This window comes from Microcaecilia unicolor, chromosome 3 (genome assembly GCF_901765095.1).
Source record: "Microcaecilia unicolor chromosome 3, aMicUni1.1, whole genome shotgun sequence".
In the NCBI taxonomy this organism is placed as follows: domain Eukaryota; kingdom Metazoa; phylum Chordata; class Amphibia; order Gymnophiona; family Siphonopidae; genus Microcaecilia; species Microcaecilia unicolor.
In genome coordinates this window covers 50,161,432-50,180,346 of record NC_044033.1, presented here as the reverse complement: position 1 = coordinate 50,180,346, position 18,915 = coordinate 50,161,432, and positions in this window count along the sequence as shown.

Sequence of the window (18,915 nt, the reverse complement as noted above, 5' to 3'; positions counted from 1 at the left end):
ACCAGCACAAGGGTTGCAGGTGGGGGGGGGATGGGCCTGGGTCCACCTGGCTGAAGTGCACTGCGGTACCCACTAAAAGTGCTCCAGGGACCTGCATACACACAGGCCTCTAGGACTGGTTGCTGCTATATAACATTGGCACACCAGTTGACACCTGAAGACTAATCTCTCCGAAAACGTCCTTTATTGGAATAACCGCCTTTACTCACAGTTAACTGCAGAGCAGAGGTTGTGTCCCACTGGCAACGAGTCTCCATGGTAGTGAGATGAGCAGTAGGTCAGAGCTGGCAGAATGCTGTACAATGCCCTCTTTCAGCCACATTGCTACCACAGGAAAGGGAACTAAAACTGGCTTACAAAAATGGCCACTACCGCATGGACTACAACAGGAAACACAACAGGGCACACTCTGACCCAGTAGGCAGGGGGAAAAGCACCATGAGAGAAGAGCCTACCAATTACCAACATTGTGAGACTGTAACATAAGCTAATGAAATCACGGAGCCCAATACCCTAAACCCCCCACAATGCAATGCTGATGTGACCCTGTACTGCACCCGAGAGCCACATCTGACCCAGGGAAAGGCTGTGACAGGATCGAACACATTCTGCTGTCATGGAGGTGGGTACGGCATTTGAGGCTGGAAAAAAAGTTTGTAAAGTGGGGTTTCTTTTGGTGGGAGGGGGTTAGTGACCACTGGGGGAGTCCGGGGAGGTCATCCCCGATTCCCTCCAGTGGTCATCTGGGCAGTTGGAGCACTTTTTTGGGACTTGTTCGTGAAAAAAATGGGTCAAAAAAAGTGACCCAAAATAGCGGTAAAAACGCCTCTTTTTCCGATTATCAGCTAAAGACGCCCATCTCTCCTCGGCTGATAACCACGCCCCAGTTCCGCCTCCACCATGCCTCCAACACGCCCCCGTCAACTTTATTCGTTTCCGCGACAGAGTGCAGTTGAAAACGCCCAAAATCGGCTTTCGATTATACCGATTTGGGCGCCTTTGCGAGATAAACGTCTATCTCCTGATTTAGGTCGCACTATAGGCGTTTTTCTCTTTCGAAAATAAGCTGGATTATGTGCCAACTAATTAAAATCCAGCAGACTGTGCCACCAGAGCTGTGCCAGCATCCCATCTAAGCTTGTTTATTAATTTGATATACCACAAGGTGATTTACATATAACTATATAGTGGTTAACAGCACCAGATTTCCTTCTAAAACCTGGCCTCACATCCCCAGCTATGAAGAACTCATTATAAGGTTACCATATGGCTCCAGAAAAAGGAGGACAGATTAAGCCAGTCTGGGTTTTACGTCCATTGCTTTCAATGGAAGCAAAACCTGGACTGGATCACTGTGTCTTCCTTTTTCTGGAGCCTTATGGTATCCCTAACTCCTTTGAGCTTATAGACCCTGACTCTGACACAGAGATCCATTCAAAGATGACAGTTCTTGTCACCAACATTGTGTCTTCAGTTTAGCAGCTGTTGAAAGATCAGACACCTATTATTGTAACCTGGGGTTAAAGAAAAATAAAATATACTTACCTGGGGTCCATTTCGGGGCTCTGGGATCTTCTGGGGCCCGGTTCTGATGGTAGGGGGACTGGCTGGGCAGTGGAGACATCCTGAGCCGGCTGGGAGCATAGGGGCTGTTTTGGGGGCTCCAGGGGCAGGTGTGGCGAACATTGAGGAGGAGACAGCGTTTTTGCATTTGGAGTGTTGCGGGAGGCAGCGCCAAGTTTTCTGACCCTTGGGGACGATTGGAAATGTCCCCGGGGGTGAACATAGTAACATACATAGTAGATGACAGCAGAAAAAGACCTGCATGGTCCATCCAGTCTGCCCAACAAGATAAACTCATATGTGCTACTTTTGTGTATACCTTACCTTGATTTGTACCTGTCCTTTTCAGGGCACAGACCGTGTAAGTCTGCCCAGCACTATTCCCGCCTCCCAACCACCAGCCCCGCCTCTCACCACCGGCTCTGGCACAGACCATATAAGTCTGCCCAGCACTATCCCCGCCTCCCGTCACCAGCTCTGCCACCCAATCTCGGCTAAGCTCCTTAGGATCCATTCCTTCTGAACAGGATTCCTTTATGTTTATCCCACGCGTGCTTGAATTCTGTTACCGTTGTCATTTCCACCATCTCCCGCAGGAGGGCATTCCAAGCATCCACTACTCTCTCCGTGAAAAAATACTTCCTGACATTTTTCTTGAGTCTGCCCCCCTTCAATCTCATTTCATGTCCTGTCGTTCTACCTCTTTCGCATCTCTGGAAAAGGTTCATTTGCAGATTAATACTTTTCAAATATTTGAACGTCTGTATCATATCACCCCTGTTTCTCCTTTCTTCCAGAGTATACATGTTCAGGTCATCAAGTCTCTCCTCATACATCTTGTAACGCAAATCCCTTACCATTCTCATAGCTTTTCTTTGCACCGCTTCTATTCTTTTTACATCCTTCGCAAGTTACGGCCTCCAAAACTGAACACAATACTCTAGGTGGGGCCTCACCAACGACTTATACAGGGGCATCAACACCCCCTTTCTTCTGCTGGTCACACCTCTCTCTATACAGCCTAACAACCTTCTAGCTACGGCCACCGTCTTGTCACACTGTTTCGTCGCCTTCAGATCCTCAGATACTATCACCCCAAGATCCCTCTCCCTGTCTGTTCCTATCAGACTCTCACCGCCTAACACACAGGTCTCTCGTGGATTTCTACTCCCTAAGTACATCACTTTGCATTTCTTCGCATTGAATTTTAATTGCCAAACCTTAGACCATTCTTCTAGCTTCCTCAGATCCTTTTTCATGTTTTCCATTCCTTCCCGGGTGTCCACTCTGTTACAGATCTTAGTATCATCCACAAATAGGCAAACTTTACCTTCTAACCCTTCGGCAATGTCACTCACAAATATATTGAACAGAATCGGTCCCAGCACCGATCCTTGAGGCACACCACTACTCACCTTGCCCTCCTCCGATCGAATTCCATTCACCACCACCCTCTGGCTTCTGTCTGTCAACCAGTCCCTAATCCAGTTCACCACTTCGGGTCCTATCTTCAGCCCATCCAGTTTATTTAAGAGCCTCCTGTGGGGAACCGTGTCAAAAGCTTTGCTGAAATCTAAGTAGATTACGTCCATAGCTCGTTCCTGATTCAATTCTCCTGTCACCCAATCAAAGAATTCAATGAGATTCGTTTGGCACGATTTCCCTTTGGTAAAACCATGTTGTCTCGGATCTTGCAACTTATTGGCTTCCAGGAAATTCACTATCCTTTCCTTCAGCATCGCTTCCATTACTTTTCCAATAACCGAAGTGAGGTTTACGGCCTGTAGTTTCCAGCTTCTTCCCTATCACCACTTTTGTGAAGAGGGACCACCTCCGCCATTCTCCAATCCCTCGGAACCAGTCCATCGCGGTCCTTCTCCAGGATTTTCTTCTGTGAAAACAGAACAAAAGTATCTATTTAGCAAATTTGCTTTTTCTTCATCATTATCCACATAGCGGTTTACGGTATCTTTTAGTCTCACAATTCCCTTTTTAGTCATTCTCCTTTCACTAATATACCTGAAGAAATTTTTGTCACCCCTTCTTACATTTCTAGCCATTTGTTCTTCCACTTGCGCTTTCGCCAGACGTATCTCTCTCTTGGCTTCTTTCAGTTTCATCCGGTATTCCTCCTCGTGTTCCTTTTCTTGAGTTTTTTTGTATTTCTGGAACGCCAACTCTTTAGCCTTTATTTTCTCAGCCACTTACTCGGCGATGCTCCGAAGAGGAGCCGGTGTTGTTTGGGTTAGGGGAAGCGAGCGCGGCGAGGGAGATGCTCTGTGAGGGAGCGCTGGTTTTTTTTGGCTCCCAGAGACGATTGAGCACGTCTCCGGGAGTGAAGAGGATTTCGGGCCTGAGTTGGGGCTGGCCTTGAAGGAGCGCTGCAGGAGGCAGCGCCACGGGAGCCAGCAACACTGTTTGGGCCGATTTCGGGCCCGTTAGGGTGGTGACTGGGCTGAGTCCCGGGAAGTTTGGGGCCCGTTCTGGGCTGAAGGCAGCTGGTGACGGATCCGGGGGGGCTCCAGACATCCATGAGGAAGCGGCATGGTTGCTGGGCGTCCGACCGCGATAGCGCAGGACGCCGAAGAGGAAGGGGAGACCCCAGCAGCCAAGAGTCAGCGTTCCCGGAGAAGATGGCCGGCAAAGAGGACGTTCTGGAGTGTGGGCGCGCGTGCATGAGGCGGCGCGCCTCATGCACGAATCAGGGGCACGCATTGTTCCGGTTAGGCCGAAGCCGGGCCTAAATTTTGGGCCGAGCTTCGGAAGTTTTTTATTTTTGGTTTCGTTTTTGGTTACAGACGTCTGGGATCGGATCTGTCGGTAGTCATCGAGTGAGGAGAAAATCAGCGATCAGGTAAGGGGTTTTAAAACCCAAAATTCTAATTGGTTGATTTTAAAATTGTATAAATCGAGTTTTTTATTTTTAAAAATTCATGGATTTAAGTTTTTCAAATTATTTTTGCATATTCGGGTTCGGGGTATTTTTGGGGATTTTCCTGGTAGGTTAGTTTGTGATTTTTAATATTTTTAGGGGGTGATTTGGAGGGGGTTTGGTTTGAAGGGGTTAATGAAGGGTTACATTTTTGAATTCCATGTAGTATGTTCAGAGGGTGGTATTTGAATTTTTGAGAGGGGTTTTAATTTTGGGGGGGAATTTTTACAGGGATTTTTGGAAGGTTGTTGTGGGGCGGAGGTTAAAAGTTGATATTTTTAAATTCTAAAAACATAGTTGGGTAGGGGACGAGAAGATTGATGAGCGGGGAAAATTTGGGGTATTTCGGTGAAAATTGGGAGGGTTTTTATTTTAATTATTGATTTTCCCATTGATTTCTATGGGTTAAAATGAAGAATTAGTAGTGCTGCTCAACATTCCACTTGTTAGCAGGAAAGTTCGGAATGCTGAGAAGGACTTAGGATTGGCTGGATGGGTTTTGGAACCCCAAGCCAAGGGTCCGTTTCCTAGGTGATGGTCAAAAAGGCAGTTGGCAGAGCGCTGGTGACTGTGAAGGTGAGAGGAGGTGTTTCTGGTTGTGTGGCAGTGGTGGTGGATAGGTATGGGTGTGGGTTCTGAAGTTTTGTTTAGGTTGGTTGTAGCTGAGTTGTAGAGATTGGTGACAGAGATGGTATTGCTTGGAGGGTGATGTCAGTGGATGGTGATTTGTGGGGATTTGGGGATTTTTGAATGAAATCTTGTCTGAGAATAAGTGGGTGTTAATGGTGGAATTGGTGAGTGAAGTGGTGTATATATGGTAAGAGCTCATTAGTTTAGGGAAAATACAAGTAAGTCTAGGGTTTGTTAGTGAGGGTATAGTTATTTTCATTTTGTTAGTTAATTGTTACCCAGTGTTTTAAAATCAATATATTAATGACATTTAGTTTTGGGAGGGACATTGCTAGGGAGACAGGGTTTTTCTTCCTGTTTATTTGCTTAAGTGCGAGGTGTAGGGTAAAGAAGCGACGGTGACAAGGGAGATCCTGGAAACATCTTGGGCCCCAACGCAAGACAGATTTCAAGCAAAACCAACCTGAGGTGGTGACAGCAGCTTAGTGGTGACTATATCGTACAGAAATTAAGACCAATACTTATCTGTTGTGGCCGCTGATCTGAGGCTCCTGCAAAACACAAAGAGTGCACACAAAGAATCATTTTCTTGTTGTTTGAGGTTGAAGTTTATAGTTAGAAAAAAGTACATTTAATGTTTTGACTTTAGGGACGGGTATCATACTTATCTGATAAATGCATAATTAGTTGAGTTCCGGAACAGTATCTGCAATAGAAAGAATTCAGACGGAAAATTATTCACTGTTGATAAAATTCATAAGGAAATAGAAATTTTAAAAGGGAAAAAATATATTTATTAAGTATTCATCAGTCGCTTATGAAATAAATGTTAATTTTACTGAAACTACAGAATTGAATTTGTGTCTTCCTAACACAAACTGAATCCAATTTTAGTTTTTTTCCCTGTTCACTCTTAGAGAGCGAACAGCGAGGTTAGTGAACCTGAATCATTCCCTGGGTTCTGTGGTGTGTGATCCTTACCTGGCTCGACTACAACCATCAGGGTTCGGGGTTACGCACCTACCCAACAAAACACAGAGGGGTGATTACATTTTCAAAGTGCCATCAGAGATGCAAAACTGCAGATCATCAATGACAACTAAGCACCACCTGGGAATTTCAGCACCAGACTCCCACAGGAAACAACGGACTGCTTCACCAGAGTCATCACTGAACTAGTGATCCACATACCTTGTGAAGAGATGTGAATTCCATGGACTATTGTCCACTCCAGAGACTCAAAGACTTTTTTCTCTCTTGTATGTTGTTTGTATTGTCTGTCTCTCATTTCAGCTCCTGCAAGACTGCAAGAGAGAAGCTACCTGAACAACAGAAAACTTGAGACAAGCAAGGAGTTGTAAACTTACAAGATCCAGCTTTATTAATGGACTTTGCATGTTTATAATGTTGATAGTTTGGTAAATTAAACAGTGGTATCTACCGATACCAGGTGGGGAGTATCCGCTCCCCATTTGCATGGAGGCAGATACAAGGATATATAATAAGACTAGAAATCCCTCTAATCCTGTAGTTCCCTATAATAGAGCATGTGTCCTAGATCCCTTTGTCTTATAGAATTCTTTTCTATTGGCTTGCCTTGTTCTTTAAGCTTGCTGGGCAATTCCCTCCCCCCTTTCTCTCTCTATCAAGTCTGGAGAGTTAGTCTGCAGTATATCTTCTCTGTGAACTGAATCTGCCAATGTTGTATTCAGTTGTATGATCCTTTCAAGCTACTGCAACTCTATCAAGATTTCACCAATATAAAATATAAACAGCATTGCTATTCAGCATGTGACTGAAAATCTTCTAGCCTCTTTTGCTAGAGAGAGAGAGCTGGTGGAGAACAGACTCCCAGCTTGCAACATAAAAACTCTTATGACAGTTTAGACGTGCTTGATAACATAGTAACTATGTTACTATGTTATCAAGCACGTCTAAACTGTCATTTATATTTTCTTGCTTGATTACTGCTTTAAAAAGATTTTGGTTCAAGAGTTCTAAGTCTTCTCATAGTGATGTTCTATACTCTGGTTTAAACTGCATGCCAATCACTCAGTGAGAGGTTAGAACAGTCCATGAGGGCCAGTACTGACAGGCAGGCAGCAGTGGATGAGGAGATTGTGCAAGTGATACTGGAGACTACTGCTGTCATGCATGGCAGAGTTTCCTGCACCTCTACACAAACACCCCGCCCCGAGGCCTTGACTGAAGGCCCTCATTAAGCCATTATTTTTTTTGGGGGGGGGGTCACATTTGTAATTAGTTATAATCTGTAAATTATTTATTTTGTTACATGCATTTGTTCTGATATAGGTTTGTTTCATTTATTTTTATGAAGGCAAGATGCTTTGTTTTATGTTCTGCTTTTGTTTTGTTTTGGTTTTTTTTAATTTTACCCTGTATAATAAATATTTTGTTTGCAATCTCGCCTCATGTGTCATTTGTCATGTCCTTGGGGAAGTAGTTTGTCAATCATACAGTTCCTGACACGGCCACATAAGAGTCATCTAACAATCTAGCAATTAATTGTGTCCCTGTAGAAATGATAGATCTGTACAAACATGCATGCCATAAGGGGATATGTGGCACACAGTACTGTGAAAGATGTCCAAAATATATATGCACAGTGAATACCTTTGCTACAAAATTACATTTAATGTGAGCAAGTGCAAGGTGATGCATGTGGGAAAGAGGAACCCAAACTACAGCTATGTGATGCAAGGTTCCACATTAGGAGTCACAGCCCAGGAAAAGGATCTAGGTGTCTTTGTTGATGAAATGTTGAAACCCTCTGCTCAGTGTGCAGTGGCGACTAAGAAAGTAAATAGATTGTTAGGAATTATTAGGAAAGGAATGGAAAACAAAAATGAGAATGTTATAATGCCTTTGTATTGTTCCATGGTACTGTGTGCAGTTCTGGTCACCGCATCTCAAAAAAGATATAGTGGAATTAGAAAAAGTACAGAGAAGGGTGACGAAAATGATAAAAAGGATGGAACAACTTCCCTATGAGGAAAGGCTAAAGCGACTAGGACTCTTCAGCTTGTAGAAGACAAAGCTGAGGAGAGATATGGTAGAGGTCTATAAAATATTGAGTTGAGTGGAATGGGTACACGTGAATCAGGGGCATAGCCACGGGTGGGCCTAGACGGGCCCAGGCCCACCCACTTTCCCTCCAGGCCCACCCAACATCCCTTGCATGTTGTGCGCTGCCTTTTCTGGCCATCAAGAGCTTTACCTGCAACAAAAATGCTTGTCCTCCCCGCCGGCGCTGCCTCGGTCCCTCCCTGCACGCTACCCTGCCTCTGTCCCTGCCTGCATTCTTTTCTTCGATTGTCGTGTCGCCGGCAGCGCTCCCATTCACTCAGGCAGCTCCGCTCCCCTCTGCCGCGTCCATCCGGCTCTTTCTGATGCACTTCCTGTTTACGTAGGGCCAGATGGACGCAGCAGAGGGGAGCGGAGCTGCCTGAGTGAATGGCAGTGCTGCCGGCGATGCGACGATCGAAGAAAAGAATGCAGGCAGGGACAGAGGCAGGGTAGCGTGCAGGGACAGAGGCAGTGCCGGCGGGGAGGACAAGTATTTCCATTGCAGGCGCGGTGGGACGCAGGGGTGGAGAGAGAGGCAGGGAAGGGCATGAAAGCTGCCTTGCAGCAATTCCTCAAGGCCGCCACACTACAGCAGTGGCCAGGAGGAGAAACTAGTGGTTGGGCATCAGTGTCCTTGCCCTGGGCCTGCCCCGTGAGAAGGGGTGGGGTGGAGAGAGTGAGTGAGTGAGTGAGACAGTGGGGTGGAGAGATAATTGTTTGACATGGGGGAAGGGAGAGATGCAGGAGGAAAAGAGAGGGAGAATTGTTTGATATGGGTGTGGTGGGGAGAGGAAGGGAAAGGCTGCAGAGGATTGGCAAAGGACAATAGAGGAAAAAAGTGTTGGACATGACAGTGGAGGGAAGGGAGTGAGGGATGAGAGAGGGAAATATTGAACATGGCTGGAGGGGAGAGAGAGAGAAAGAAAGAGATAGTGGACAATATGGGAGAGATGTTGGACAGAGAGGTGGAGCAAAGGGAAGGAGAGATGCTGCACAAGAGAGGGGGAAGAGGGACATATTGGATCCGGGGCAGAAGGGAGATATGCTGGACAATGGGTAAGAGAGAAAAATGCAGAACAATGGAGGGATGGATTAGGAGGGAGGGGACAGGCATATGCTGGTGGGGGGAGGGGGTAAAAGGGAGATGTCAGGCTATGAGAGTGAAGAGAGGATATAGAGAGAGGGGAGATGGTAATGAAATGAATGAGAGGATAGTGATTACAGATGGTAGAAATATGGTAATGGTGCGTAGATTGAAGATGGAAGGGAATGGAAGGCTGGGAAGGAATGAGTTTGGATATGGGTGAGCTAGTGGGTGAAAGGAGATGGAAATTTGATAGATATCTGAAAAGTAAAAAGGAGGAAAAAGTTTAGAAAGAGGGTTAAATTTGAGTGGACAGAGGCAGAAAAGAACAAAAAACAGAAAGGAAAGAGCTAAAATGGAAAGATCAATATATCAGAAGCAGTTGTAGTGAGGAAATGGAACGAGAGGAGAGAAAAGACAAATGGACAACAGTTGCTTGAAGAATTAGCAGAAGACGACAAGAAAGTGGGAAGGAGAAACTGAAACCAACATGATAGAAAAATAAAATGTCCAGACAACAAAAGGTAGAAAAATAATTTTATTTTGAACGTTTTAAATGGAATATGGGAAATGTTCATAGTGGATGTCTTTTTATTGTGTTCAGTAGAAAAGGAAATGCATTTTTGTTTTTATTTCTCCAGTGTTGCACTAAATGTTGAGGTTCTCAGTTCAATTTTTGTCTACATATTTTTATTTCTAATTTGTAATCCCTTGTTCTGTATTTGGTGATGGTCTGTCAGTGTGAGACTGTAATGGCAGATGGGGAGATTAAAGAGGAGAGGGCTTCTTTATTTTCTGCCCTGGGCCACAGCATGGCTAACAGCAGCCCTGACCCTTGCTGTAGCTGGTGGGGATCCCCAAGCCCTGCTAGCTGAGGACCTCCACTGAAGGTGGCCAGAAATCCCTTCTGCTGAGCTTGGCAGATGGGGGCAGCATCCTTGAGCCACTGAAAACTAAGCACGCATGGGGTGCTGCTATCGGTGGCTCAAGGAGTTGCTGCTTCCGACCAAGCTTGGTAAAAGTAAATTCTGGCCATCTTTGGTGGACGTTTTCAGGTGACAGAGCTTGGGGATCTTCATCAGCTAAAGTATTTATCTTTTGAGTTGGGAAATGCTGGGGGAGGGGGTTAGAGAGAAAATTTTGTGCCCGCCCACTTTGGGTTCAGGCCCACCCAAAATTGGCTGTCTGGCTACGCCACTGACGTGAATAGCTTATTTACTCTTTCCAAAAATACTAGGACTAGGGGGCACGCAATGAAGCTACTAAGCAGTAAATTTAAAACAAACCAGAGAAAATATTTTTTCACTCAACGTGTAATTGAACTCTGGAATTCATTGCCAGAGAATGTGGTAAAAGCAGTTAGCTTATCAGGGTTTTTAAAAGGTTTGGATAATTGCCTAAAACTATTATTAACTATTATTAATTTGGACTTGGAAAATCCACTGCTTATTTCTAGGATAAGCAGCATAAAAACCTGTTTTGTTGTTTTGGGATCTTGCCAGGTATTTGTGACCTGGATTGGCCACTGTTGAAAACAGGATGCTGGGCTTGATGGTCCTTCAGTTTGTCCCAGTAGTGCAACACTTATGTTCTTAAATCAAGGGAATAGTCTGTCAACAAATCATGAACCAGAGGATACTTATGCCACAAGGATCGAATATTTATAAGTAAGTAAATTGGATAACAAAGAAACAGAGCTAGTTGTAGAACTAATGCAGAGAGTCAGTCAAAGGGGATAATAAGGCTTGGAAACAGTAGAGGAGTAACAACATCCCCATAACACTGGGATAGTATGAGAATAGTCCAGGTTGAAAGACAATAGGCAAGCTAGCAGAAACAAAACTGGGGGAAAAAAGGCACCCAAAGGAGCATGACATGCGACAAAGGAGTATATGCATACTTACACACATATATGTTAGCATGCAGCCTATGTACTATTCCACAAATACCTGCATAATTTACATAGCATGCATTTACAATGGGGTGTACACACAGGAGGAACTTAGGTTCAACATAGATGGGGCTATCACTTACACACATAACTTACAGAATGCTTTTGGACTCTTAAATACAAACCCCCAGATATTCGGCGCTATTTAACCGGCCAGGAACGGTTCCTGACCAGTTGAATAGCCTTAAACCGGCTAAGCACTAATATTCAGTGCAAGATAGCCGACTATCTTAGCTGAATATCAGTGCTTAGTCGACTATCTTAGCTGATTAATAGTGCTTAGCGGCTAGCCCGGTCACTGGCTATATTGCACAACATAGCCAGTTAGTGCTAATATTCATCAGCTGACCGGCTAAGTTTAGCAGCCAGATAGACCTACGTAAATAGCAGGTCTATGTTTGGCTGCTATAACTTAGCCCGTCAGCCAACTTAACCAGCTATGATCATAACAGCAAAAAAAAAACCCTAGAAATTCAATGCCAGTCACTGGGTACAGCCCAGCATTGAATTTCTGGGTTCGCTGCCAACCACAGATATTAACCAGGCTGCCTCCCACGGTCTGAATATTGGCCCCAAAAACTTTAGGGTGAAGTATTTGTATGATTTTCTTTTTAAATGAGGTAGTAGCAAAATAAAAGCTTTGCCTAGGTTAGCAGAAGTACTATGGCTGGCATCAATGATAATATACATGGTCAAACAATAAACCGTGGGGGTAACCAATGATACTGCAAATTACATATAACCCAATGATGTTATAATGATCAATTATAATGCTTAAAAGCAGATTACCAATTCAACCTTAGGCATATCAATGCTACGCAGTTTTGTTGACCTCAGTGGTGACTCGTTTGACATGAGCACTGTCAATGGCTCAAGACTCACCTTTATCGTCATAGGTGATAAGTCCAAATTTTATTATTTATTTATTTGCACTAAAAGCGAGTCATGAGTCATTGACAGTGCTCATGTGAAATGAGTCACCACTGAGGTCAACAAAACTGCACAGCATTGACAAGCTTAAGGCTGAATTGGTAATTTGATTTTTAAGCATTACAAATGATAGTTATAACAGCTTTGGGTCAAAAGCGTAGCCTGGTTTAGCCAGGTTGACGGCGCAGGGGGAACGAGAGCGGACTTCCGCTGGCACTGGCGCACATTTTCAGTGCTGCGCAATGCAAAAAAATATGCGCCGGCACCAGCAGAACTCCGTTTGGGGGAGCGGCCACTCCCCTGGTCCCCCCACCTAGTTTGGGTTATATGTAATTTGCAGTATCAGTAATAACATAAGCATGTCTCTTGGGAAGAATGTTCATCTAAACTATTTGACGTACCAAGAGCCCTGGACTTTTCTTTTCATGGGCCTGGATGTAGCAATGTATTAAAAATGCCTTTTCAACAAAGATTCAGATGTACGGGCAGAGGTTTCAGCTCTACAGGCCCCGGCAATATTTCAGGTTTGATTGTACCTGAAATTGCCCTGTGATTATTCCTAGAGGCAATATGGAAGGCTTAAAAAATTGTTACTTCCACACTTTAATGAGGTGACAAAACCTTCAAATTTTAGAAGGAGGCTCAAGATAATATGGAAATAAATCAGTTAAAAGGGACAAATTACGAACATTGAACAATATGTTGTTGCTATTAAAGATATGCAAAAGTGTATGACAAAAGATACTTCTGCAATTAAATTCAAAATTGAAAATATAAAGAATACATCTCAGACTTGCAACTTACGTTTTGTGAACTTTCCACAGTTATCAAAATTAATTTTTAAAAGATACTTTAAGGAAGTGTTGAATATAACTGAAGCTAATATTCCAGCAGTAGTTCAAGTGTATTATCTTCACACAGGAACAGAATTTAGAAATAATGGATGAGTAGGCAGATAGGATGTTACAACTTTACTAGAGCTCTTTGACTCAGAACAGTCTTCATGGTGGTTGGGAGGCATTGGTAGTCCTGGGCAGACTTATACGGTCAGTGCCAGAGCCGGTGGTGGGAGGCGGGGCTGGTGGTTGGGAGGTGGGGATAGTGCTGGGCAGACTTATACGGTCTGTGCCCTGAAGAGCACAGGTACAAATCAAAGTAGGGTATACACAAAAAGTAGCACATATGAGTTTGTCTTGTTGGGCAGACTGGATGGACCGCGCAGGTCTTTTTCTGCCATCATCTACTATTTTACTATGTTATTAATGGTGACATTTGGTTTATTATCAGGCAAGGAATGGCTTCTCAGGTTGCTTTTCAAGAAAGTAAGAACTTTAAGTTACATATACTACTACTACTACTTAACATTTCTAAAGCGCTACTAGGGTTACGCAGCGCTGTACAATTTAACATAAAAGGACAGGCCCTGCTCAAAGAGCTTACAATCTAAAGGACAAGTGAGTAGTCAATATGATAGGGGCAGTCAAATTGGGGCAGTCTGGATATCCTGAAGGTAAGAGTTAGGTGCCGAAGGCAGCATTGAAGAGGTGGGCTTTAAACAGAGACTTGAAGATGGGCAGGGAGGGGGCTTGACGTAAGGGCTCAGGAAGGTTGTTCCAGGCATAGGGTGAGGCGAGGCAGAATGGGAGGAGCCTGGAGTTGGCAGTGGTGGAGAAGGGTTCTGAGAGGAGGGATTTGTCCTGTGAACGGAGGTTTTGGGTGGGAACATAAGGGGAGATGAGGGTAGAGAGGTAGTGAGGGGCAGCAGATTGAGTACAGAATGGTTAGCACAGTGGGGCTGAGAACCTGAGGAACTGGGTTCAGTTCCCACTGCAACATCTTGTGACCCTGGGCAAGTCATTAAGGGGCATTTTTACTAAGCTGCACTAAAAAGAGCTGTGCTATCACTAGCATGTGGGTTTCCCATGTGCTGAGGCCACTTTTAGTGCGGTTTTAAAATGGCCTTATTTCTTATTAGTGCAGGAACACTTACTGACACCTATTTTCTAAGCGGCTGCGGTAAGGGCTCCCGCTCTAACCACGCACTAATCAGTTAGCGCACAGCGATGTAGTTATGCTAACCAATTAGCACTGGACATGCCTACTCTCTGCCCCCAGCGCTAAAAAAAAAAGCTTTTTTTTAGTGCATAGGAAGCATACACGGATGCCAAAACTACCGTATGCGTTAGTACTTACCACAGATTAGTAAAAGGGCCCCTTAACCCTATATTGCCCCAATTACAAAACTGAGGGGCCCTTTTACTAAAACGCTTGGGGCCTACGTAAGTCAAATGTGCGTCAAATTAGAACTACCACCAGGATACCGTATTTCTAATTTTGATGCATGTCCAAAATGCGTGGCAGAAAATAATTTCTATTGTCTACCGCTTGGCACTAACCGGGCAGTAATCGGCAGTGTACACGCACTGACGATTACCACCCAGTTAATGCGTGAGACCTTACCACTTAGTCAATGGGTGGTGGTAAGGTCTCAGGCCCAAAATGGACGCGCACTGATTTTCATTTTGCCGCACATCCATTTTCGGCAAAAAAAGGCCTTTTTTGCAGGAGTGCTGAAAAATGGACCTGCGCGCATCCAATACACATGCCTACACCAGGGCAGGCCATTTTTCAGTGTGTCTTAGCAGGGCCCCTTTTACTAAATCGTGCATTTGCCATGCTGGGAATCACTCGTGTGGTTTAATAAAAGAGGCCCTTAGATTGTGAGCCCACTAGGGACAGAGAAAGTACCTGCATATATATATGTAAACCAATTTACCACAGAGAGGTGGTATGTTAAATCCATGGCCCTTTACAAAGGAAAAGGAAACAGTTTTTCCTGTTACACCCAGTTGTCCTGCAGTTGGAGCACAATTCTATCTTAGGATCCCATGTAAATGTATAATTAATTTTCAGTCAGTTAAATATATTTTTTTTTGAACCAGTTTATTTGACTGCTTTTCTGGTGACTAAAAGAACTGTTACTAATAATGTTGTTCCCAATCCTTTGCCTTGCAGGCTCATTTTTGAAAGAGATGGACGTCCAAAAAGTGACATAAATTGGCACTTGGACGTCCTTCTCACAGAGACGTCCAAATCGGTATAATCAAAACCACATTTTGGACATCTTTGTCAGAAGTCTGTCACAAGGATGTCCAAATCTCAAGGGGGCGAATTGGAGGCGTGTTTGAAGCGGGACTCGGGCGTTCCTAAGACTTGGATGTCTTTGAGCCATAATGGAACAAAGCAAAGACGTCCAGGATCAAAAATTGGATGTTTTCAGCTAGACCTGTTTTTATTACGAATAAGGCACAAAAAGGTGCCCGAAATGACCAGATGACCATTGGAAGGAATCGAGGATGGCCTCCCCTTACTCCCTCAGTGGTCACTAACCCCCTCCTAACCCCCAAAATTGTGATGAACAACATTACTTGCCAGCCTCTATGCCAGCCTCAGATGTCATACTCAGGTCCATTACAGAGCCTGCAGGTCCCTAGAGTAGTTTAGTAGTAGGTGCAGTGCACTTCAGACAGGTGGACCCAGGCCCATACCCCCCCCCTACTTGTTACACTTGTGGAGGAAAGAGTGAGCCCTCCAAAACCCACCAGAAACCCTCTGTACCCACATGTAGGTACCCCCCTTCACCCGTAAGGGCTATGGTAGTGGTGTACAGTTGTGGGTAGTGGGTTTTGGGGGGCTCAGCACACAAGGTAAGGGAGCTGTGTACCTGGAAGCATTTTATGAAGTCCATTGCAGTGCCCCCTAGGGTCCCTGGTTGGTGTCCTGGCATATCAGGGGAACCAGTCTACTACAAATGCTGGCTCCTCCCACGTCCAAATGGCTTGCTTTGGACATTTTAGACTTGGACGCCTTTGTGTTTGAAAATGGCCGAAAATCAAAAACGTCCAAATCGCAAAACATCCAAATCCTAGGACGACCATGGTATTTTCAAACACAAAAGATGGACATCCATCTTTTTCAAAAATAACCTTCTCCCCGCCTCTGAATTTGAACGTTTTACAAAGACGTCCAAATTCCAACTTAGACGTTTCTTTCAAAAATGCCCCTCTTTGTCTTTTTAATTATATTTGAGCACTTACAGAATTGTTAAAGGGGGTCACTATCAGGCTTATTTTCGAAAGAGAAGGACACCCATCTTTCGACACAAATCGGAAGATGGGCGTCCTTCTCCCAGGGTCGCGCAAATCGGCATAATCGAAATCCGATTTTGGGCGTCCCCAACTGCTTTCCGTCGTGGGGATGACCAAAGTTCCCAGGGACGTGTCGGAGGCATAGCGAAGGTGGGACTTGGGCATGCCTAACACATGGGCATCCTCGACAAGCACTTGAACGACTTTACTTGATCCTTTTTTTGTTACGACCAAGCCACGAAAAGGTGCCCGAACTGACCAGATGACCACCAGAAGGAATTGGGGATGACCTCCCCTTACTCCCTCACTGGTCACTAACCCCCTCCCACCCTCAAAAATTTCTTTAAAAATATTTTTTGCCAGCCTATATGCCAGCCTCAAATGTCATACTCAGGTCCATCACATGCAGGTACCTGGAGCAGTTTTAGTGGGTGCAGTGCACTTCACACAGGCAAACCCAGGCCCATCTCCTCCCCACCTGTTACACTTGTGGTGGTAAAAATGAGCCCTCCAAAACCCACCACAAGCCCACTGTACCCACATCTAGGTGCCCCCTTTACCCATAAGGGCTATGGTAGTGGTGTATAGTTGTGGGTAGTGGAGTTTGGGGGGCCCAGCACACACGGTAAGGGAGCTATGCACCTGGGAGCAATTTATGAAGTCCACTGCAGTGCCCCCTAGAGTGCCCGGTTGGTGTTCTGGCATGTCAGGGGGACCAGTGTACTAAGAATGCTGGCTCCTTCCACGACCAAATGGCTTGGATTTGGTCATTTCTCAGATGGGTGTCCTCGGTTTCCTTTATCGCCGAAAATCACAAATGACCAAGTCTAAGGAAGACCATCTCTAAGGTCGACCTAAATTTCCAGATTTGGGCGTCCTCGACTGTATTATCGAAACAGAAGATGGACGTCCATCTTGTTTTGATAATACGGGTTTCCCCGCCCCTTCACGGGGACATCCTGCGAGGACGTCCTCAGCAAAACTTGGGTGTCCCTTTCAATTATGCCCCTCCACGGGAGCCTTTTACTATAGTTTACCACACACTAACTGCTAAGAAGCCCATTTTATACCCATGGGATTCTTTGGGCTATGTTTACAAAGGTGCACTAGCATTTTTAGCGCACACTAAATATTAGCATGTGCTAACCATGTAGATGCCCATAATATTCCTATAGGTGTCTACACGGTTAGTGCGTGCTAATGTTTAGCACCCTTAGTAAACAGGGCCCTAAGCATTTAGCACACACTAAGATTTAGTAGAAGCTCCCCTTAGTTTGATTTCTCCTTAATAATTTCCTATATGGTAAAATCTCTCATTTTCATAATCTTGGATCCATTTATAGTGTAGTATAACCTTGTATAGGATGTAAATTTTCCTTTTCCTATATTTTCTACAGTCTAATTTTTGATTTGTATACATGGTTTTTCTGTACAAGTCTTGTTGTTTGATTTAATTTGAAATTTCATAAATACAAATTTTAATAATACAGCTTTTCAAAAGAAAGGAATCATTTTTGATTGCCCAACTGTCACATTAGAAGATATGCAGTATTTCAGTCCTACCCAGATCAATGCTGGCTCTCAAAAGATGTTTGTAAGTAATTGAATTCCTAGCCCTTAGTAATCTGATTTGCTGCTGTGAGTAGATACAATAATCGCATCTGTAGAGTATTTACATTTATGCTTCAAACTTAAAAACTGGATAATTGCCCAGAAGTAAAATTCATTCAGTGCTTGGCCATTCCAAGATTTAATAAAAAATATAAACCCAATTTCCAGTCTTCTTTAATTTAACTTACAGTAGCTCAGTATGTAATAAAACGGTTACAAATGATACAAAATACAGCTGCCCGTATTATTTGTAGGGCTTCAAAATATGATAGGATTATACCTCTCTTATACTATCTTCACTGGCTCCCAGTTGAAGCCAGAATAAAATTTAAGATTCTTGCATTGACACATAAAACATTACATTTACTGACTCCATCATATTTAGCTAATTTCATTATATATGAACACTTCGATCACTTACAGATAATAGATTAGTAATTCCGTCACCCCAAAAGGCTAGATGGGAGTCCACCAGAACCTCAGCTTTCTCTTTTCTAGCCCCTTCACTTTGGAACTGCCTTCCAAAAACTATTAGAATAGAAGAGTCTTATATTCATTTCTGTAAGTTTCTGAAAACATATTTGTTTCAAAACACGTTCGATAATAATCTGGAATGAAGGGGGAAAAGCAGACAGAATGAATATGTATTAACTAGTAATATGTTAAATTATATTTTTGGCATGGATGGTTGTCTATTGTTGATATACTTTTAATATGGATGTTAGTGTTTTTGCAGTGCTTTTCTATCAAATTAATGGATTTCTTATATGTTTTTTAGTATAAATTTTAGTTTTTATGATGTAAACCGTTCTGTTTTGCAAATGCAATAAGAAACGGTATAGCAAATAAATAAATGATAAACGATAATATTAAAAAATGGAAATCCTAAACAAAAGTCATATGGAGAGCTTTTCCAGTGTAGCACTTAAATTTTTTGCACGAAGTATTGATCATCCCCATTCATTATTCCATGCTTTCT